Consider the following 23239-nt stretch of genomic DNA (forward strand, 5'->3'; position numbering starts at 1 on the left):
TTGGTGTGCATGGTCTTCAGTAGCCAGTCTATCTTATGGTCATTCTCATCGAACCAGTCTTGGTGTTGCCACCTTACAAAGCCAAGAACCTTGGATGCTGTATTATATGTGACATCTCTGAGCTTCTACCAGGTTGCCTCAATATCTGTGGGGTTCTTTGGGACCTCAGCTAACGCAGTCTCCAGTGTCTGTTCCAACTTTGTTTGCTGGGGTCTTTCATGGAAACCACATTGATCATCTTTGGGGGTTGGAAATGACATCTGGGGCGCTTTGGTGCAAAGTGTAGTAACATGATACATCTCACTATCCGATGGTCTGACCAGCATTTGGCACCTCTCAAAGAGTGGGTGTTGTACACATCTTTAATGTCTTTAGACTGTAATGTAACCCTAAGCGTCGACAGCATGCTCATCAGGGCTCAACTTCGCTGGGTCGGACACGTGGTCCGCCTGGAGGTTTCCTGTATGCCAAAAGCAGTGCTCTCCAGCCAGCTGAGCACAGGAGCCCGCTCTAAGGGTCGACCCATCCTCAGATATAAAGACACCTTGAAATCCAACTCAAAGCATGCACGATAGACATTAAAACCTGGGAACTTGTTGCCCCTGCCCAGAAGGAGAGGTCTGTGCCCACTTTTGAGGAGCTGCATGTGAAGTCTCTGCGGGAAGAGAGCATGTCATAAGGTCAGTGCTCCATCCTCCCCCCAGCAATGACTACACTTGCAAGACCCCAGATCGGACTCGCTTCCCGTGTGAGAAGCGATAAGAACAAACCCAGAACTGAAGTCAGCATCATCTGAACACTCATCCATCATCGTGTATCCTGTGCCATGCCTTGTGTGGCCGCCATTGCAGTTGACATCAGCCCAACCTCCCTTGGCCTCCCCGCACCCCATTAATCACTTCCTTTAAATCCAGGCATGCTTGTTGTCTGCGATACACTCTGAGCTGACAGACAGATCTCGTTGCTGCTTTTGGTGACACGGCTACGGGTGCACTACGTTATAGCACCCACCTCAGTTTAACAGAGCCCAGCAGGAGACCCAGCGGAATCTCATATTACACGCGCAACTTTACCAGAGGGTTGCAGACGTCTTTACTTATGTAGGCCACGCTGTACACCCAGCTGGGCCCTCACCCATATGATGGCCAGGCCCTTTGCTCCGTACTCTGGTCAGTACCCAATTGATTCAGGTGAAAACCAGAAAAGGCTGCCCCTCCCTCAAGCCTCTGTGAGGTCACTGTCTCACCCCTGTATCTTGATGAAATTGGCACTCGGTGGGCCTGGTTCTAGTGGAAACAAGGCTTTTTGCGGTTTCAGATTGTCACCAAAATGCGGAGAAATGCCGTCGAGTTGAGTGTATGTCCTCACCCCATGCTCTGCATGGCCAGTTGTGTGAACTCTGGCTATTCTTGATAGCCATATAAATGTCCAATCCCTTTTTGAATGGCTCTCCCCAAATGAGCTATCTGCTTCTCTCGCTAATATCACATCCTTATCCCCTCCCCTGCTGATCGTCTGCTAGCTCTTTCCAACAGTGAGCACAGATGTGTTGCAGCCCTGGAGATCTTCACCCCAGAATCCTCCCACCTTGCAACACCTCCCCCTACACAAACGTACACACCCTGCAGGCAGTTTAGCTCCCTATGCACCTCACAGGCCCCTTTGCAAACCAGAGAGAGGGATTTAGTTTGGAAAGTCCCGCTCTCTCCTGGACAGCCCTCCCCCCGTGGCTACACCCCTGCAACCAAAGAGCCATACGCTGCATAGGGATGCACAGGAAAATACTCACAATTTATTACCCAAACAAGTCCCCAGGTGGGAGCAGCTCAGGACTCTCCCAGAGATGCACACTGCTCCCTTAAAAAAAGAACCCCCGTGTTCACTGCACTCCCAGCCCCATCTCAATTCCTGACAGCCACCAAGTCAAAACCAAGGCGATCTGACAGTTTGGGCGCTGGGGGCATGTGCCCATCTGAAATTTTCCTTTGGAAGTCCCAGTCCTCAGACCTTCCTCCCAGCCCCAATCCCTGGTCCCAAGTGTCCACCACAAACCAGTCTCCGCATTCGCTCTGTTCCCAGCTGTGCTCAGATGCTCTAGGAAGCAGCATGTACACACTATACATATCCAACACACACCCACACAGACACATTACACAGACATTAAATCCAGGATACCTCTTGTTTACATGTTAGGAATGATGCTAAATCCAGTATCCTTGTACAAGCATTATTTAGCCGTGGGGGGTCAGAGTCTGGTCTCATTTCCACTGGTGTAAAATTGGAATAACTCCATTCACTGAAATGGATTTACTACAGATTTATCCTGGTAGTCACTGAGATCAGAATCTAGGCCTGAGCCTTCCAGAAATAAATGGGCAGACGGATGTTTTGCAAATTCAGCACAGGATCAGTGCTTAGAAAAATCAGATTGGTCCTGAAACCATTTATATTGGTCCCATCCACAAAGCACGTTTGTGACGGTCATTCCAGGGTGATTTTAGCAGCTGGTATTTCAAGATAGAGGTTGATGTTTTATCCCCTTTGAAATCTGAGATTCCCAACCTTCCACTCAAGAGGACAGGCAGCATCAGTTTCTGTCTCAAGTAGTTCTTGAGATGGCAGCTACCAAAACACACTGGAATGCAAGCGTGGGGGGAGCAAGATGGTAATCGGCGTGGTGCGATTTTAAAAGATCTGACAAAATGACCTTTGATGATTATAAATTAGTGCTTTATACCCCTGGAAAGCTGAGAATACCAGCTTTTTTAATGGCAGGAAGTTTGTCCCCTAGGTAGTTTGTGAGAAATGAATTTCTTAAGTCTATGTCAAGCCTTTAGGAGTTGTTATGTGTATCAATGGAGCTGTAGGGTTTTTTTTAAATGCCCAACACAGGGTGTAGCAAGTACCTTGGACCAGCGATATATTCATTCTCGTCAATAACCAGGATTGGGTTGTATCTTTGGGTACATGTGATCTTTTTGTATAGGACTTTGAGGTCCTCAGATGGAAGGTGCTGGAGAATGGCAAAGGGCTGGTATTACTGTGCAGCACAAAGTCCTTCCAGGTTGATTAGAAGCATCTTGTTCCTTGCGACACCGATGTGTTTCTGCATTGCAGCTGTATTATGATGACCCCAGTCCTGCCTGGGCACTGAGATCTACCCTGATCCCACAGCTGGGCGACCAGAGCTCAGTCCTCTCCCAGAAGGAACTTCCCAGTGCCAAGGCAGAAGCTGCAGCTCCAGAAACACCACGTTGGAGACCTGACCTTAGAGTGACAGCTGGGGAAGGAGTGCTCTTCACATCAGTTTGCTGGGTCTGGGAGCCCAGGAGGGTCAATAAGAAATCTGGGCAGCAGTTCTGCATTCTCAGAGACTGGGGGCAGCCTTAGACTCCTGCGTCTTTGCACTGGCAGAAGGTGAAAGGCCAGCAAAAGTGATGCGCCCAGCCCCCAGGGAAAGGACAACAAAATCCACATGGGCCTCTGTAGTTCCCTGAGCACCCAAACCAGAGACCATGGCTGGAGGCACCGTGGAGGGGCTGGCAGCACAGAGTGCCCACTTTAACGAGGAGTTAGGGAACCCAGGGACACAAGTGGGAGGGGGAGGCCTGAATCTAAACTAATTCCCTCCCCAGAAGGAATCATTGCAGAGTCCTCCCATGCCTATGGCTATTCTCCTGGCTCCTGTGTGCCCAAGGCTGGACGCGAGGCCAGTGGCAGTGAGTCCTGTTGGATTCATAGTGCTCGTCTCCCGCGAGCCAGGTGGCCACAGTGAGTGCTGGGGGGAAACCTAGCATGAGCTCTCATGCAGCCTGGGGCATGGCACATTGCACATCTGATCTTCAGGGCTCGGAGTGTCTCCGTTGTGTCTGCACAGTGCCCAGCCCAGTGGGGCCTGGGTCCGTGACGGGGGCTCCTAGGCACTGCTGCAATTCAAACAACAGGAACAGTAAGAGAGAGGCCATGTCGAGCAGAACACCAGGGTTCTCTGTCCCAGAGCTCCCCTCTGGGGGGACCATTGCAGGAGGGCAGGAGGGACCCCTCTATCAATCCAGAACCCTGCCCCGTGTGGCCACGGCAGCATAAGGTGCCACAGTATATCTGAGCCAAACCACTAGGTTTCTTTTATATTTTCCTCCTCGCGGGGGCAGGGAGGATCCAGGCACGGTGGGAGGGGCTGGGGGTGGGGGTGTCCCTCTACACCCGTAGTGAAAAGCAAACATTAAATGCCCCCCAAAACCTGAGTAGCGCCTGGTACCACCTGCGGCTGGTTCCCTGCCATCCCGGCCGGTAAGGGATGGGAACTTGGGGCTACAGCTCTCCCTGCGTAACGCACAGGTCTCCCTGCAGAGGGCCGAGTGCTGCCGGTTAGACAGAGCCTGTGTTTAGGCCGCAAAATCCTCGGCCTCGGGTTCTCTGCTGTTGGGTGGGGGGCAGCCCCCTCTGGGGTTTGCTGTGAAACCCACTGACCCTGCTTCTCTCCCTGCAGAGCCCTCGTACAGAGGGCGGATACTGCTGATCAGTGCAGGCGGCAGCCCTGGCTTGGGGGCAGAGCCGGTGCTGCCCCTGAAGGCCAGTCCTCGGGGGAGGTAGTGTGCACAATATGTCCAGCGCCCTAGACCCTAACCACAACCTGGGGCAGGGGGTGCTACATGGGGGGCGGGGATCCAGGCAAGCCCGGGGGCCTGGGCTGAGCCCGGCTCACCAGTGACAATAAGCTCCGTGGACTGGTGTCATTGACGCCCCGGTGTGGCCTGCTGGCTGCTTTGAGACTTTGGTGAAACTGCCAAACTTCATCCCGTTTGGTTGGCAAGCTCTTAAAGGGAGCCAGGGCTCAAGGGAGCTTTATCTCACAAGTTGCAGGGGTCACACTGGGTCCCGGCAGAAGCAGGACCCAGCCTGGGAAGGGACTCGCTTCTGTTTGCCAGACAAGGGCTTCACCTTTGGGTGCCAGAGAGGAGAATGTCCTACGGACCCCCACTGCGCCATCTGCCCCAGGCTTCTCAGAAGGCCTGAATAAGGATACTGGATCATCTATTACAAAAGAAAAGACAAGGAAATTGTGCCCCAGAACATCACAGTGAACGAACGTACTCAGCTAAGAACAACCCTTCGTTGCTCGTCACGCTCCTAGCACAGAGTCATCGCGGGTATCAGCACCGCTCAGCTGTTTGGGTGTGAAGACGAGAAAATACCCCCAAACAAACGCCCTTGGTTCCTAAGTCTGTGTCCTTAGATGCCACCAAAGAAACATTTCTCCACAGGGGTTTTCCCCAGCTTTGCCAGACACGTGGTTGCTTATTCCCCCTCGGAGGTTCCTCTACTCCCCCGCTCCAAGGAACACAAGATGTTCTTGCTGCATAGCACCAAGGAAAACCCAGCAAACTCCAGGCCCCACCAGTCAAGCTGTGTTGATGCTCGACAGTCTCTCCTTTCCCTGCTGGTCAGAAATGGTCTTAACGGTGTTAAGACGTGTCCTTCAGTTCTGGGCTTTGGGGCTGCTGCGGGGGCACCTCTGTGGAGGGGGACTGCATTTCCTGGGATCTGTCTGTGGAGAGAGCAATGGAGGCAAGTGCAGTGAAAAGCCCTGGAAAGCACAGTTCTCTGTCCACAAACGGGTACAGCACAGTCCTCCCCACTCTCCTTTCCACCAGCCAACCCCCGCTCCCTGTAGCCCCCTGGCGGCCCCACTCCCAGCCTCAGCGAGACCCATTCCCTCCAGCTTCCCAGCCCCCAGCCAGCCCCACTGCTCACAGCCAGAGCCACTCCCCCAGGACTTTTGCCCACAGACAGCCCCATTCCCTCCAGATCCCCTGTCCTTGGGTGGCTGCACTGCCCCTGCCTCCCAGCTCATAGGCAGCCCCAGCAGTCCAGCCCACTCCCCCAGTACCCTTGTCCCGGGCCAGCCCCACTTCTCCCAGCCCCCGAGTGGCCCAACCCTCAGACCTTGAAGGGACCATATCCTTGGCTTATTCAGAGACTGCCAAGGGTGCCAAATGTATTGTTCAAGGCAGTGACCTCCCAGGAACTAGCCATTAGGCAAGACCCCCCTCGTGCTGGAACAGTGCTCTGGCAGGGAACCCGCATGCCGTGGCCATGGCACTGCTCGGTGTCAGCTCTTTGGGGCAGGGACCATCTGTCCGTTCTTTGTCTGTACAGCGCCTAGCACCATGCAGCCTGGTCTGTGACTAGGGCTCCCAAGCGCTGTGGTAACACAACTGATAAATAACGATACTCACACTAGAGAGATGCCTATCAGAGTAATAACACATAACAATCCCCATTGTTCCAGATGGGGAATTAGAGGCGCAGAGGGGAAGTGACGAGAGTCTCTCAGTTCCCTGCTGTAACCACTAGCCCACGCTTCTAGGCAGTGTGACCCTTCTGCAGGGCACACTTGCCCTCTGTCTCCAGTGGCCCAGTGGCCACAGGACCAGATTCTCTGGGGGACACAGGGCAGAGCAGGGCCCATCAGGCAGGGCCAGACCTGCCGTCTGGTACATACCTGAGCTTAGAGACATTTCAGCTAGTTTCAGAGGCAGGTCGGAGGGGCTGACGCCGGCCGGCGAGCCCAGAATGTCAGGGAGGGCGTTCCTGCGACCAGTCCTCCCGGAGGATGCAAAGTCCAGCACAGGCTCCACCTCAGTCATGCTTCCCCTAGAAGGCACACCCAGGTCAGGCTAGAATCTCCTGCTTCCCCATCCCACCCCAGGGGCCTGACTGGGGAGCTCAGAGCCTTGGGAGCAGAGCACATGGTGGGGAGAGGGACTGAAACCAGGATGGAGGCTAGGGTGACCAGACAGCAAGTGTGAAAAATCGGGATGGGGGTGGGGGGTAATAGGAGCCTATATAAGAAAAAGACCCCAAAATCGGGACTGTCCCTATAAAATCCGGACATCTGGTCACCCTAATGGAGGCAGAGAAATCCTGTCTTCCCCACACCCCCATGCCTAGGCTGGCCACCTGGCTGGGTTTGGTGCTGCCTTGCTGGTTGCTGGGGAAAAGATATAACGTGCTGGCTTTTTCCCCTTGGCTGGGACCAGCCCTCCCAGTCAGATGTGCACACGCCATTTTGTAACTACCACACACGTCACGTCTGCGAGTGCAGCCGTACTATACCCAGCATCTACTGGCCCCATTCTGTGCTACATTTAACCTGGACCGTAAGCCTCTTGGGGGCAGGGATCATACTTTTACTTTAATCTGCACCACCAACGTCTAGGATTCTGTAGAAATACTTTGCATTGGCAGTGGGTTTTTTAAACACCCAGGTCCTCTTGGGGCTGCTGCGACAGGGGGAGGAGCAGGGTGGGGGAGGCAGGGGCTCCTGGGAGGGGACAGTACGGGGCGTCCTTGAGCTGGCAGTACCCCCAGCACCAGGCCTTGGCCCATCCAGGCCGTTTGTCTGTGACACTCACTCACTGGCCCTGGGAATGACTCCAGGACACGGGAGCTGGAGTGCAGAGCCCTGCCTGGCAGGGGCACTGGGGTGCAGTGACAGCAGCCATTGGGGCTGGCATCAGGGATTGCGCTGGGGAGCTCCAGAGCCAGGAGCCAGGGGATCCATAGCTTGAACTAAAGAGCCTGGCTCTGTAGCTGGGGATACAACACATTTACCTCCTCTGTGACTCGGTACAGGAGGGGGTCAGGACTGAACGGTGTGTAACCTGGGCTTCTGATCTTTCCTGGTGGGATACTGACCTGGGTTTCCTCCCTACCCCATTTCCTGTCTTCAGTCGCTTTACGGGACAGGTGGTAGCAGAGCTGCCACCTGGCTGGTGTTTCTAGTGTCTTGCTGCTTTCTGGTCAGAAGTAAAATATGCCAGTGTTTTTGCTGGCTGATCTTAGCTACTGGCCACACATGGCCATAGGGGCTGGAACTCGGGGTGCTGGAGGGGCTGTCGCACCCCCTCGCTTGAAGTGGTTTCCATCCTATGCAGGGTTCAGTTTGGTTCAATGGCTCTCAGCCCCCCCACTGTACACACTGTGCCAGCCGCATGGCTGGGACCGCTGGCGCCCAGGTCCTGCTCTGCACGCCTGCAGCAGCCACCAGCTGTTGGGGAAGCCTAGCCCTAATCCTGCCTCGAATCCCTCCAAGCCTCAAGTAGGCCCTCCCTTTGGTTCCCCCCAGTCCTGGGTCCTGGCCCCACCCACAGACCAACCCTGCCTCCCCCGGAATGTGGCCCCGCCCACAGACCAGCCGGTTTTTCTGTGCCTTGGAGGTGACAGCCCTAGGACTCAGGGTGTGGTGCAGGTGCTCTGGGGGCAGGGACGGCATGGGAGCAGTCCAGGCTTTCCCCACGTGCTCTGCCAAAGTGCCTCATCCCTGGTGGGGGAAGAGGGCAGGTCAGCCTCGTGGCCCAGCCACTCCTCGGCTTCTCTGCTCAGACGCCCGACAAGTGGCCCAGCGAGTGCCAGTGGGGGGTGGTTTCGCTGATGGGGCCTCCTGCCCACAAGGAACTGAGCCAGCCCAACTTGGCCTGGGACTTTTCTCTTTGGGTTTGGTTGGGCTGAAGATTCTCGTGGGGTGTGCAGAGCCTCCAGGAGGGGAGTGGATGGGTCAGGGTGGACCAGGGCTCCTGGGCACCTTGTGTGCAAGCAGTCAGTTTCAGGGCAACCCTCTCTGCACTGTTGGAAAGGGCAATGGGAATAGGGCACCCACTGAACCAGGCTTCATCTCCCCTCTGGTTCTGCACCCTGCAGGTTTCCCTTGGGGGGAATCACAGCCTCCAGTTGACCGTCTCCAGCGACCCGCCATTGCCAGCAGCCCTGTCTCTGTCCTGGTGCATGGTACGTGGACGACACTCAGCCAAGCCTAGAGGGAACAGGAGCAGAGGCGCAGCCTTACCTGCAGCCTTCCAAAAGGGGCTGGCTCTGGCTCTCCGAGTTCCCAGGGACCCTGCTTGCCTGGGGTAGGCTCCCTGGGGCGGGGTCTCCCCCTCCAGACGTCCTCCAGCCTGGGGAGCGATTTCACCAAGAGAATCTGGGGCTCAGACTGGGGCTCGGTCCCAGCGTGACTGGCCTTTGCCCACAGAGCGACGCAGCACGGCCTGTGCAAAGAGAGAGTGAAACCCTCAGAGCCGTCCTGGGGATGCCCACGGGCAACCCAGCAGCAGCTCCCAGACAGAGCTGCCCCAATGTCCTCCAGAATTAACTCCCCCAGCTCCCGCAGCCTGGTCTCTCTCTACCATGCCCACATTCAAGGGGCAAGAAATGACTATTTCCTATAGGCTTCACATGCTATATAAGATCCTAGAACTGTTCCTGCAGTATAAACTCTGCACCCCCAGCCCTTTGGCAAGCATGAAGTGGGTTCCACCCAAATGGGCACTGGGTGCTAGCCACAGTGGGTCAATTTCTGTTCCCCGCAGGGGCGGCACTGGGGGGGACCCTGTAGCCACCCCTCCTAGCGCAAAGTTCAAACATTACGCATTCGTAAGGGTGGCATGGTACGGCATCTCCACCCTTACTTCTGTGCTGTTGCTGGCCCTGCCTTCAGAGCTGGGGGGCCGGAGAGCGGCGACTCTGGCCGGGTTCCCAGCTCTGAAGCCAGCAGCAGCACAGAAATAAGGGTGGCATGTGGAGCATGCAAAGGGGTGGGGACATGGAAATAACAACAAACAAGGGAGGAAGCATGCAGGGAGAGAGACGGGGGTGCCTAAGGAAGGGGATCACAGATGGGGAAGGGGGATCACAGACAGGGGAAGGGGAGCATCAATAGGGGAGGGGGGATCACTGACAGGGGAGCATGCCTGGGGGAGGAAGATCACAGAGGGAAAGGTGGGGCTTGGTTAGGGGAGGGGGTCATAGAACAAGGGAAGAGGAACTTGCATGGGGAAGGGATCACAGTGGGGGGAAGCTGCATTGGGGAGGGGGGGATCACCAACAGGGTAAGGGGGGCATGGTTAGAGGAAGGGGGGCATGGATGAGGGGCAAAGAGCCCCGAACAGAGGAAGTGTGGGTGGGGGAGAAGTCCCGGACCATGCAAGGAGGGGACTGACACACAGTGGAGCGATAATGTGCAGCCTGGTGCAGGGCACTGCACGCCATGGGGGTGGCACAGGGACAGGGGTCCGCAGCCAAATTGGGAGTGCAGGGGATGCTGCTGCTGTGAGCAGGGCAGGCAGGCACCAGCGGACCCTGCAAAGGGTCTGGTCCGGCCGCTGTGGCTGTCCGCGGGCTGCTAGTAGCGGGCTCACCAGGCGCTGAGCAGAGCTATGACGCGGGGCGGTGGGCAATGTGAGGGGTGCGGGGCTGACCTCAAGCCGAGGGTAGCTCCAGGGCCCTTCCCACAAAGAGGCAGTGAGGGGTCAGAGCCCTCCTGCTCCTCCCGGGCCCTGTGGGGGGGATAAGCGAGCCTCAGTGTTCCTGTATGTGTGCCCACGAGATGTATAGTACAGTCCCTGTCCTCAGTTTTCTCTCTAGCCCACCACAGCCCCACCACCAGGAAAAGTCTGACACCGCCCTGGTTCCTGGTCCCCTAAATCTATTCAGATAACCGCAGCACCCCTGAAAATGACCACAGCACTGTCTTACCGTGACAGCCTCATCATGGGCACAGGCTGGGTCAGCAAGCCCCGAACTCACAGTGCCCCAGCATCCTGGGTGTTAAATGAAATCCAGAGGGAGGCCCAGCGCATTGTTTCCTTACGTGTGTGTGGTGTCTAGCACAATGGGCCCTGATTCCTAATGGGGCTATCTAGACACCCCACCAGACAAATAACAACGTGGGGCTCAAAACTCCTCTAGCCAAAGCTAATCACAGGGAGATGCACTCCCAGCTCACTGCCTTCACGGCCCCCCTGTTGAAGAGCATCAGGCTGCTAACTCACTGCCAGGACCGGCTCTAGGCACCAGCAAAGTGGGCACGTGCTGGGGCCGGCACGTTTCCAGGGGCGGCGTTCCGGCCACCTTTTTTTCGGGGCAGTTGCGCTCTCGGAGCTGTGCCACTTAGACGGGGCGAGGGTGCCGCGCCCCCGGCTGTAGCAGGACGAGGAAGCCCCAGCCCCGGGATGCTGAGCTGCCAGGGCCCAGCCGCTCCCTGGGGAGGAGAGGGCGAGTCCTGCCGGGGAGCCAGGGCTGCGCTGCCTCATCTGCGCACCGGCTGCTGCGCGGCCTTGTGCCACCCCTTAACTCGGGGCTTCTCTGCGCGGCCGGGCGGGGGAGCGGGAAAGCCCCTGCAGGCGCTGGGAGAAGGGGACCTCACTCCCGCCGCTTCCAGTGCCACCCGTGAGCCCCAGCCCCACCTGAGCGTGGGGCGGCAAAAAACCCAGAGCCGGCCCTGTGCACTGCGTGCTTTCTGGGCAGCGGGTGCTGGCCTCTGCTCCCCGGGGCAGGAATGGAAATATCGGCAACGGCCTTTCTGCCCAACGGCATTAATCTTCCCAAAGGCAAGCGCCCCGAGCAATACGGCGCAGCAGGACAAGCCTTTATGTCACATACCCAATGTCGAGGGAAAGGCGAGACGGGGTCTGTGTTATTCTGGCTTCCCGCACCAACAACAGTGACAGTCCTAATCAGAGCCAGCCAGACTCACTGGGCTGCCGGCTGTTCCCCTTCCCATTCTCCAGGTAAGGAGTCTGAGGGAACGCCTACATTGCGATTAGATACCCGTGGCTGGCCCCTGCCAGCAGATTCAGGCTAACGGGGCTCAGGCTAAGGCTCTGTTTCACTGTGGTGTTGCTCTTCAGGCTCAGGCTGCAGTTCAAGCTCTGGGGCCCTCCCCTCTCTCAGGCACCGCAATTAACCAGCCCCTTAGCCCCCGTCAGCTGGCCTGGGCCAGCCACAAGTGTCTAATCTCAGTGTAGATGTACCCAGAGAGTCACACAGTTTAATGCCCGAAAGGCACCAGATCATCCGGTCTTACCTCCTGTATCTCACCGGCCACCACCCCCTCCAGCCCCCGCACACAACACACAACACTGAAACCAGACCAAAGGGCCACAGCCCACAGGAGGGGGTGTTCCTTTCCTCTCCTGTTCTGACTGCAGGCGATGCTGCTGTCTGGCTCCCTCCTGGAACGCAGGTCATGACCCAGCCAGTGGGCATGCTGAAACGGGACAGTGTCGCAGGGCCATGTTGCGTGGTGGCTACCAGAGAGAGTGCAGGGAGCCAGCCTTCACCCAGACCCCAAATTGTAAACTCAGGGGCTCTTGAGAACAAACGACTACTTGGGGGGTGGGGGGAGATTTCTGAATGTGACCTGGACCAGTCAGAGCTGCTGGTGCGTAAGAAAGTATCCAGTTCCCTCCAATCTGAGGATCTCAAAGCACCACATAAACATTCCTGAATTAGAGTCTCCCAGTACCGACATAAGGTGAGGCAGTGCTCCTCTCCATGTTACAGCTGCAGGGACTGAGGGCAAGATCCACTCACGTACATTGCCAGGTACTAAAGGGCATCTGTAGGAAATAACACAACACAAGGCCTGTATGGGATAGCAGCAGCCCACATGGTCCAAACCCACTGTCAGTTTCACAGCATCGGATCCTTTGTGTGGTTGCTGCTTGGAAGCTGGCTCTGATCAGGTATTGGGTGCCGGACCCTGATAATGGAGGGGAGTCTGCAACCACCTCATGCCAAGTACCTTTGCTTTCCTCCTTTAAATCCCTCTTCTTAGCAGCCCCCTGTAGCATCAGGGAGATTGCGACAGGGCAGACGATGAGGCTGACTGCTAACCATGCACCAGGCTTTAATGCTCCAAACTTTCCATCTCCTGTGCTATGAAGTGCTACATTTAGACCTGTCACTAGACTCACATGGGGCCAAAGGTTTCTCTAAGGCTTGGTGGACACGACGAGCTCGGCGTGTGACTCCCAGCTCGTGAGCAGGCAGGCTAAAAATAGTGGACAGGCGACAACAGCAGCGGCATGGACTAGTCGCCCCACGCACATATCCCAGGGGTGCAGGCAGCTTCGTACTCGCAGAGCTCGCAGCTGCTTGTGCAACTGCAGAACCTTCCCCACAGGTCCTGCTACCGGGCCTTGGGACACAACGCTGCTGAGAGCGGGCGAGTCTCACCCCCAATCCAGCTCCGTCCCCCAGAGGGGAATGGGGACGAAAGCTGTGAACACCAACATTGGTCCCTGAAGTGCTGCCTCTGGACATGCATGGGGCAGCTCTGCTGAGTGAGAAGAGGCCATTCTCCAAGCAGGACAGTCAGTCTCTCAAGCTGCCAGGGCAGCTCACTGCTCCTTCTCCATTGTCTTTAAAAACCATTTCAGAGAGGTGGTTTGTTTGGGGCGTGTCCAAGAGACTGTTGGAAAATGGTCTTCCTGGTACCATCAAGCCCCACAAGTTCCCAAATCACAAACATGAGATTGGATTACATAGTAATTCTTTGCCATCTGGTTTTGGAGCTTTGTGGACACACTCGTGTCATGTTTTCAAGGTTTTCTCCACCAACACGGGAGCTAGAAACTTCCTTTTTAAAAAAATGAAAGCTGAGCTTCTCGTGTAATCACATGACTCCAGGACCTGGGGTTTTAAGAAATAAACCAGATATCACAAGACTTGTGATAGCATCAGGTGAATTGGCTCTCAGCAGCGTTGTGTCCCAAGGCCCGGTAGCAGGACCTGTGGGGAAGGTTCTGCATTTGCACTGCCTTCCTGTGCCCTAGCGGAACTTATGGGACACTGCACAACAGCCTCATATAAAAGGACTGTCTTTAATTCCCCAGTCTCTGCAGGGCCCTTGTGGCATTTCCCTCAATGTACCTAGGTGTCTCCAGGGGAACATGGCCAACTCCATCCCTCCATCCTCATTGTCAGTGGCATTAAGTGATAACCGCTCTGTCCTGAAGAGCACAAGGACATCTCTGCATGCATGAGTGTTTGAGGAACAAAGATTCATGCAATACCCTGCTGGCCCCGCCTCCAGCCCCCAAGCTGTCTCCTTCTCTAGTGCCCATGCAATGAGCCTGTGGGGGTAGTGAGCTGGAACCAGCCCCATGTAGAGTGTCTGGAGAGGATGCTCACTTCATTAGGATAAGGGGCACCATCAGCGCCAGGCTGGTAATTACCCAGTGGTAGCATGAAAGAAAATGAGCCCTCTTAGAGCAGAACATATAGTGAAATAGATAAAGGTGGCAGATTCATTAATTTACCATCCCCAGCCCTGCTGCCCCAGCTGCTGCTGGCACCGGGATGCCAAGCAACGCAGACGCTCGTCACGCTGAAGGTTTGATCGATCACCTGCGGTCAGGGTGAACCTAGCTCCACACTTACATGGGCAGTCAGACTGATGCAGCCCCTGCTTTGCTATTGTCAGGTTTCTTGTGAGAGCTGCCCTGGGCACAGGGCTTTGCTATGCGGGCAATGGGCTGGCAAGCTGCTTTGTGACCGCAGAGCTGTCCTTGGACCCTGGGCTCAGCACACTGGCTGGCTGGGTTGCTCAGCAGCTTTGTGCCACTAATGCTGAGCTGAAATTGTGGAATGAAGCAGTCCCCACCGAGAGCCAGGCTCACACCTCTACTGTGGGTCCTGGGGAGGTGGGATGGGAAGTGGATGAGCACTGGCTGACCAGGGGCATTGGTAGTTGAACTTAGGGCATAGGAGGGGGCAGGGCTGTTATCTGAGCGGAGGCTGGCAGGGTGTGCGAATAAGCAGCTCTGACAATGGCCAGTTTGCTGTCTGTCACTGGGTGCCTAACATTCTTCTAGGACAAGAAGGAATCGGCTGGGTTTGTACCAAGGGAGAGTCCGATTGGAGGTTAGGAAAAATGGTCTAACTTTGAGGCTAGTTCAGCACAGGAGCAGGTTCCCCAGGGAGGCTGAACTAACCCATCCTTGGAGGGTTTTAAGAACAGGCTGGACAAAATCCTGTCAGAGATGGTCTAGGTTTACCTGGTCCTGTCTCTGTGCAGGGATGACCTCTCAAGAATCATAGAATCATAGAATCATAGAATATCAGGGTTGGAAGGGACCCCAAAAGGTCATCTAGTCCAACCCCCTGCTCAAAGCAGGACCAATTCCCAGTTAAATCATCCCAGCCAGGGCTTTGTCAAGCCTGACCTTAAACACTTCTAAGGAAGGAGATTCTACCACCTCCCTAGGTAACGCATTCCAGTGTTTCACCACCCTCTTAGTGAAAAAGTTTTTCCTAATATCCAGTCTAAACCTCCCCCACTGCAACTTGAGACCATTACTCCTCGTTCTGTCATCTGCTACCATTGAGAACAGTCTAGAGCCATCCTCTTTGGAACCCCCTTTCAGGTAGTTGAAAGCAGCTATCAGATCCCCCCTCATTCTTCTCTTCTGCAGGCTAAACAATCCCAGCTCCCTCAGCCTCTCCTCATAACTCATGTGTTCCAGTCCCCTAATCATTTTTGTTGCCCTTCGCTGGACTCTCTCCAATTTATCCACATCCTTCTTGAAGTGTGGGGCCCAAAACTGGACACAGTACTCCAGATGAGGCCTCACCAATGTCGAATAGAGGGGAACGATCACGTCCCTCGATCTGCTCGCTATGCCCCTACTTATACAGCTATGCCCCTACTTATACAAGGTCCCTTCCTGCCCTGCACTGCTATGACTGTGTGTTTGTGCCCAGCACAAAGGGGACCCTCTTCTGGTAGGGGCTCTTAGGTACTATAGGAATTCAAGGGCATCACTCAGGCCCCCCACAATTTTCAGAGTCCTAAGGGCAGGGCAGGGCAGGCAGGTTGGGCCCCCCAGGACCCATTGCTCACTCCAGACGGGCTGCCCGCAGTGCTCCCAAAGCGCCCTGACAGTCTGCTGTCACTGTGCTGTCAGATGAGGAGTGGAGCGGAGAAGGAGTAGAGCCATGGACTCACTCACGAAAGGCACCTGGACTGGATGGGGCTGTGTGTTGGGGCTCAGGCCTGGTCTACACCTAAAACATAGGTCGACCTAGCTACATTGCTCAGAGCTGTGAAAAATGTAGACCAGCCCTGAACCCCAACGCACAGCCCCATCCCATCCAGGTTCCTCAAACTGGAGACACAGTTGGGCTGGCAGAAGAATTCTTCTATCGACCTGGCTCCTGCCTCTGGAGGGGATGGATTTACTGCATTGACAGGGAAAACCCCTTCTGTCACTGTAGTAAGTGTCTACACTACAGCGGAGTAGCCGCAGCGGAGCATTTGGAGTGTAGACATACCCTCAGTCTCCTTCCAGAACTGCCTTTACAGAGTCAACACGGCTCAAGAAACTCCCCAGGCCACAACATTTGGGGAACAAAACCTTGTGCTTTACAAGACGGACGTAATTTCCCTCCAGAGGCAGAGAAGAACCAGCACTCGGCTATAACATCTCTCAAGGGGATTCATTATTGAGGCTGCTGGCCACAGAGAGACCCCGTGGTGCTCTCGACTCCATATTGACTGACCCGGCCTGTGCTGCCTAGTGTCTCTGTCCGGGGTCTCCCTGGCCTGGGCAGTCACGGATTGAACTGCTGATTACAATATACACCAAAATATCGCTTTTTCTCTACATAGAATCTGCTCAGAACTGGTTATTGCTCCGTTTCTGGTATAAAATGACTTGATCCTAACTGAAGACTGGCACAAACAGGACACTCACAGGACACAATAGCCAGGAGACACTTGTATAGCCATTCTTCTCCATTACTACCAACTGTACTTGCAGAGTCAGGTAACTCAGTGTGCAGACAGGGACGATCCTGTGGTTAAGGTACTGAACTGGGACTCAGCAATGCTGGATTCAGGTCCTGGTGCTGCCACTGACTTCTTCCTCACCCCTGTGTGACCTTGGCCAAGTCATTTAATCTCTGCCACAGTTCCCTATGGGGATAAAACTTCTGCCTTGTCTATTTAGACTGTAAGCTCTGTGGGGCAGGGATTGTCATTCACTTGGTGTATGTACAGCACCTAATGCAGTGGGTCCTCTCGCTGTTAGTGTGGTGAAAGTAGGCAGTTGGCTTTGATGCAGCCTTTGTAACTTGCTAACTCAAAGTATGGCCCTTTGTGAAATGTTTCTCAGTTTCCCAAGACATAGAATCATAGAATATCAGGGTTGGAAGGGACCTCAGGAGGTCATCTAGTCCAACCCCCTGCTCAAAGCAGGACCAATCCCCAATTAAATCATCCCAGCCAGGGCTTTGTCAAGCCTGACCTTAAACACTTCTAAGGAAGGAGATTTTACCACCTCCCTAGGTAACGCATTCCAGTGTTTCACCACCCTCCTAGTGAAAAAGTTTTTCCTAATATCCAACCTAAACCTCCCCCACTGCAACTTGAGACCATTACTCCTTGTCCTGTCCTCTTCTACCACTGAGAATAGTCTAGAACCATCCTCTCTGGAACCACCTCTTCTTCTCTGCTACTGGGGGCAAGGTCTGGTTTCTGCATGCCCAAAGCAGGTGATGACAAAATCGCCTGTTTTTATTGTAGAGAAACAGTGTCAACGAAAAGCCACAGCCGTTTCAAACACCCGACCTTGAAAACCTGAGCATGTCTTCCCAGCGACATCTCTTGCCCTTCCAAAGGCAGGAAGCCAGTCCCCTGCATACAGCCACCTCCATACAGTCCCCTCCATACAGCCTGGTCACTCCCTACCGACCCTTGTCCCTGCAGCATCACCCTTGTGTAGCACCCTTTCTCAGCTTGCTTTATTTTTTCTTTCTTGTAGCTGTCCCTTTAAATGCAGCAGAGATAAGCAGCTGCTCTCCTAGCATGACAATATTTCAGCAAGTGGCTGCAGGCTGCATCTGCCTCCCTGCCAGCTGGCAACCTCTGTTCCCTTTTCCATATCACTGGGGAGATGACAAAGCCTCAGATTTCCCCTTTAATTTACACCCTTGTTTTCCAAAGGAAATTACACTAAAGACAACAACAACCTCTATAGCATGTATTTCTAACCGCCCGGCAGGGCTGCACTATAGGAAGAATAACAGTCCTTGCTTGGGAGGCCTTCATGCTCTGCTTCTAGGACGCAGGGAATAAAATAAACATCACGCTGAGGCCTGCTGCTGCCCAACCCTCTGTCGCTCCACACCTCCTGTTGCCATTACACCAGTGCAAAAGGCTGCCACCCTTCCGTTGAGGGCAGCATTTCACACGCTGCGCCAGCTGGTGCAATTCACCCTGCAAGGAGCATGGCAATGGAGAATCGGGCCCCAAGGATCCAAGGTCTGTCCCGGAACCCCGGGACCAGATTCTGATCCAGTCTGGCCGTCTCCCGCAATCTGACCACAACTCTAGTGATTTGGAGCGGGGGGAGTTAACCTGTCTCATGAAAACATAATGAAAGGCCCCAACTCACAATTCTTCCCTTATTCAAAATGGCCGCCATCTCCCATTACCAGCACGACGGCTGCCATTTCCCCACAGTCTAGATCCATCGGGAATGCGCCTGCCCTTAGCAAAGATGGCTGCTGCCTCCTGCTGGTTTCAGTGAGATTGACACCATGCCCAGAGACCAAATAGCTGCCACTCAATGGGTCAGGGGCTGGTGGGATCCATAGACTGTGGGGAGCAGGAGAGACCCTGTGAAAAGGGGATGGGGAGAGTGAGGGGGAGCAGGAGGCAGATTTAGGGGGTACAGGCAATAGGGGGAGGGGAACGGGGAGAGGCCAAGAGGGGTGCAAGGGATGCGGGGGCAACGAGGAGGCTGAGGGGGGTGCAGAGGGATGGGGCAAGGGGAAGGCTTAGGGAATGTGGGGGGACAAGGGGAGGCTTGGGGTATGAAGGGGTGCATGGGAGCAGGAGGGAGGCAGATGGGGGTGTAAGGGACATGGGGAGGCTCTAGGTTTTTTGCCACCCTAAGCTCCGAGAGCGCAAGTGCCCAAGGGTGGCCGGAAAGCCGCCCCCGGAGCTGCGCTGCCCCAAACATGTGCCTGCTTTGCTGGTGCCTGGAGCCAGTCCTGGGCAGGGGGAGAGCTGAGGGGGGTGGGAGGTTGTGCCGATGAGGCCAGGAGTTTGTCTGGGGACAGAGGGAAGGCCAAGGGGGTGCAGAGATATGTGGGGGTATAGCAGAAGGCTGAGGATGTGGGGGGATAAGGGGACAGGGAAGGCTGAGGGGGTGCAAATGACAGTGATGAGTGGGCGATGGAGGGATCAGATGGCAGCTCCCCCAGCTTGGGTGCTGGTGGGGAAGGGATAGGGGAAAAGGCAGTGTCCGAGCATCACACCAACTCTTTCGAGCTGATCTCAAGCCACAGGATTTTGACGACTGCAGGAGGAGCTGTCGTGATCTCCTCTGATCTGGTGCTTTTCAGGGCTGGGCAGAGCTCTGCGTGAGAGCCTCTGGGCCTGCCACTGGACCATGCCTTCACATGTGGCCCCAGAGCAGAGAGAGGGTCTGGGGCAGCAGAAGGTGGCGGAGGGGAGTTGAGGAAGTGGTGCTGTGGGACCCGGGCAGAGGAATGGGGAGTCAGGGAAGTGGTGTCATTATGTCCCAGGGCAGGGAGAAGGCAAGACGTGAAGGAATAGCTGGCAGTTCCCCTATCTCGGGGCTGAAGACAAGGTATGTGGAATCTCCACCACACCAGCCAGGGAGAGACGTGCATTTCTGTGCGCTTTAAAGGTTGCCCTTTCAACCTGAACTTCTCTCCCGAACATTGGCACAGGAATAAAGAGGGGACTGATAAAGTCAAAGGACAGACTGAAAAAAAAAAAGATTTGATTAAAAAAAAACCCTCATGGTTTTTTGGGCCAGTCTCATAATTTTGGGGGGTCTGCCTCCTGATTTTTGATCTCTTGAAGTTGGTAATACTGCTGCTCTCACACCAGTTTTACGGCAGCGTTGCTAATTGTCTTAGTGTAGATAGTCCTGATCTAAACAGGTGTACCTGGGAGCAAAATCTGGCCCTCTTTGGTTGGCAGATTCTAAATTTGGCAGAGGGAACCTTATAGGGGTTTCAGAGTAACAGCCATGTTAGTCTGTCTTCGCAAAAAGAAAAGGAGTACTTGTGGCACCTTAGAGACTAACCATTTTATTTGAGCATGAGCTTTCGTGAGCTACAGCTCACTTCATCGGATGCATACGGTATGCATCCGATGAAGTGAGCTGTAGCTCACGAAAGCTCATGCTCAAATAAATTGGTTAGTCTCTAAGGTGCCACAAGTACTCCTTTTCTTATAGGGGTTGTGAGGTCAGTTTTGCAGTGAAACTGCATCATGCAGCCCGAGGTGACCCAAGTCAGTCCTTTCCCTCCCTGTCTACTCAGAGTTTAGCAAATATTATTTGAAGGTGATTTTCCATCCCTTACCCTGCAAATCCCTCTGCGTCAGCTGCTGGAGCCTGGGCTGGGGAAACAGTCACTTGGGATCAAATCAGAAGCAAAGTGGGAATTGCTTTCACTTTGAACAGCGTACACAGAGCAGGTCGCCAGGGAGGGAGAGAGACCGGCTGGATGAGCCCGAGTTACTCATAGAGGAGAAAAGAGAAGGTCAGTAACCAGTGATCCCATTAAAATAACAATACTTGGCTGCAGAGATCTCAAAGTAACTTGCAAACAGCAGTGGATTAAGCCTTGAACTTCCCTTTGAGGCTGGTAAGTGAATGACCCCAAAAGAAGGAAATTTGAGACCCAGAGAGGGGGACTCGATTTGCCAAACGTTATACACGCAGTTAGTGGTGGAAGTAGGAGTAGAACCCAGGAGTCCTGGCTCACAGCCTCTTTTTTAATCCCTAGCCTACTTTGGCTAGAAACTTACTTTACTTGGCCAGAGAGCTACTGGGCTGCTGCTGCTCAGCTAGCTCCAACAATCACATAATGAATCCATTAATATTCAAATATGGCAAAGAGAGTGGCGATTTTCTAGTCACAAAACAAAGGAAGAGCATGAAGAGGAACTGGCTGCTGCTATTCCTTGGTGAGTGCGGGGCCTTTAAAGCTATTGCTGTGAGACCCTTTTGTCCTATCTCTGCTCACAGGTGTTACATAGCAAGAGACAGACAGTGCCTGGAAGAGGGCAGGAACTCTTCCTGCTCTTTATGCCAGGCACACCCAGCTGCCTGGGGGAGGTGCCAAGGGTTTTCAGGAGAAATCTCTCCCCTCTTCTTGCTTTGCAGATATAAGCGCCAGGTGGCACTTCCCAGGTAGGGTCTCAGCCACACAGAGCCAGCTGTCCGGGCAGGGGTGCAGGAGGAGGGGACGGATGGAGGTGCCACTGATGTGACAGAGAATGTTTAATCCCAGTTGCTTGGCTCTTGGTGTGGCCCGATCCCTCTCTGGACAATGACCCCCCCCCCATCCCTGGCAGCCCTACAGGGCATGCTACCTCCAGCTCCTTCCAGCTGGTGAACATGGCGGCAGCTGTTTAACATCCGGCAGCTACGCCACACATCAGGTCGGGGCCCAATCCTGTGAGGTGCTGAGTCCTCTCAGCTGCCACGGAGCTCGGCACCCCAGGCTCTAGGAGGGAGAGTGGGGAAGTATCCCCTCTCGGGGAATTCTGGCAGGGGGAGTGAAATGAAATTTTCCAGAATTTGTTAGCACTGAGCAAAGTTGTCGAATACAGAGCCCCTGGGCTGGCACCAGAAGGACTCCAAACCTTGCCCAGGACAGAGATCCAAGAGGAGGGGGAACTCCATGAAACAAAAGGCCCCTCCCTGCCTGTTCAGCCTGGCACACGCCTGACACCCTGCAGTTAACAAACAGCAAGAAAACAAACAGCCACTGCTAGTTGGGCTGGAAACAATGAGCTCCAGCCAGTCTTGGGGGGATTAGGGCTAGGGTGGGAGGTACAGAGAGAAATTTAGGCCAGGCATATGAGCAGCAAGCATGTCCCCGGAGTCAAGGTGACTGAATACAGTGCTGGCACCCTTCCCTGTCCTGTGCTAGTGTAACTCTCCCAAAACACAGCCCTGGGCCGAGCAGACAAAAATTACCAACTCACCCAGAATTTCCCGCTTTCAGGCAGAGCTGCCCATGTGCTTTGATGTTACTTTTTAAGCAATGAAATCAAAGGTTCTGAAGTCCTTGAATGCTGCATCTGCCATCTGGTCAGATGGAAATAAACCCGTGGGAAGCGAGCAGAGGCTCTGTCCTGGCAGGAATAAAAGTGAGCTCAGGCGTGAGAGGGAGAAGAGAGAAGGGAGGAGTCAATGATTAACCCAGGGGCTGAATCACTGCCTGGAGCAGCATGTCAGTGTCACACCTCCCTTGGAGGAACTAAAACCACTCTCTGCCTTGGCCTTTCAGCAAGTGCAATATCCAGCAACCACCCACCAAAAATCATAGGGTATGTCTACACTACGGAATTAGGTCAAATTTATAGAAGTCGGTTTTTTAGAAATCGGTTTTATATATTCGAGTGTGTGTGTCCCCACAGAAAATGCTCTAAGTGCATTAAGTGCATTAACTCGGCGGAGCGCTTCCACAGTACCGAGGCAAGCGTCGACTTCTGGAGTGTTGCACTGTGGGTGACTATCCCACAGTTCCCGCAGTCTCCGCTGCCCATTGGAATTCTGGGTTGAGATCCCAATGCCTGATGGGGCTAAAACATTGTCGCAGGTGGTTCTGGGTACATATCGTCAGGCCCCCGTTCCCTCCCTCCCTCCCTCCCTCCCTCCCTCCGTGAAAGCAAGGGCAGACAATCGTTTCGCGCCTTTTTTCCTGAGTTATCTGTGCAGACGCCATACCACGGCAAGCATGGAGCCCGCTCAGGTAACTGTCACCCTATGTCTCCTGGGTGCTGGCAGACGTGGTACTGCATTGCTACACAGCAGCATCAACCCCTTGCCTTGTGGCAGCAGACGGTACAGTACGACTGGTAGCCGTCATCGTCATGTCCGAGGTGCTCCTGGCCACACATGGGCGCAGGGACTAAATTTGGAGTGACTTGATCAGGTCATTCTCTTTAGACCTGCAGTCAGTTCTATTGAACTGTCTTATGGTGAGCAGGCAGGCGATACGGATTGCTAGCAGTCCTATTGCATCATCTTCTGCCGAGCAGCCATGAGATGTGGATGGCATGCAGTCCTTCTGCACCGTCTGCTGCTAGCCAAAGATGTAAAAGATAGATGGAGTGGATCAAAACAAGAAATAGACCAGATTTGTTTTGTACTCCTTTGCTTCCCCCCTCCCGTCTAGGGGACTCATTCCTCTAGGTCACACTGCAGTCACTCACAGAGAAGGTGCAGCGAGGTAAATCTAGCCATGTATCAATCAGAGGCCAGGCTAACCTCCTTGTTCCAATAAGAACAATAACTTAGGTGCACCATTTCTTATTGGAACCCTCCGTGAAGTCCTGCCTGAAATACTCATTGATGTAAAGCCACCCCCTTTGTTGATTTTAGCTCCCTGAAGCCAA

The 23239-nt window shown here is 54.4% G+C and overlaps 1 protein-coding gene and 1 long non-coding RNA gene across 3 annotated transcripts in view; both read right to left on the minus strand.

Annotated features, from left to right (window-relative positions):
• Positions 1 to 23239, minus strand: part of FABP3 (fatty acid binding protein 3) — a 106522-nt gene that overhangs the window by 38284 nt on the left and 44999 nt on the right. The window lies entirely within an intron of this gene.
• Positions 1765 to 21970, minus strand: LOC140900459 (uncharacterized). Of its 2 annotated transcripts, XR_012155641.1 has the most exons (5): positions 21824 to 21970; positions 20191 to 20348; positions 8849 to 9050; positions 6506 to 6657; positions 1765 to 5548 (listed from the first exon to the last, which is right to left on the minus strand). It is a non-coding gene; the product is annotated as an uncharacterized lncRNA (long non-coding RNA). The 2 variants fall into 2 exon arrangements; XR_012155642.1 differs by lacking the exon at positions 20191 to 20348.

This window comes from Lepidochelys kempii, chromosome 19 (genome assembly GCF_965140265.1).
Source record: "Lepidochelys kempii isolate rLepKem1 chromosome 19, rLepKem1.hap2, whole genome shotgun sequence".
NCBI classification, from domain to species: Eukaryota; Metazoa; Chordata; order Testudines; family Cheloniidae; genus Lepidochelys; species Lepidochelys kempii.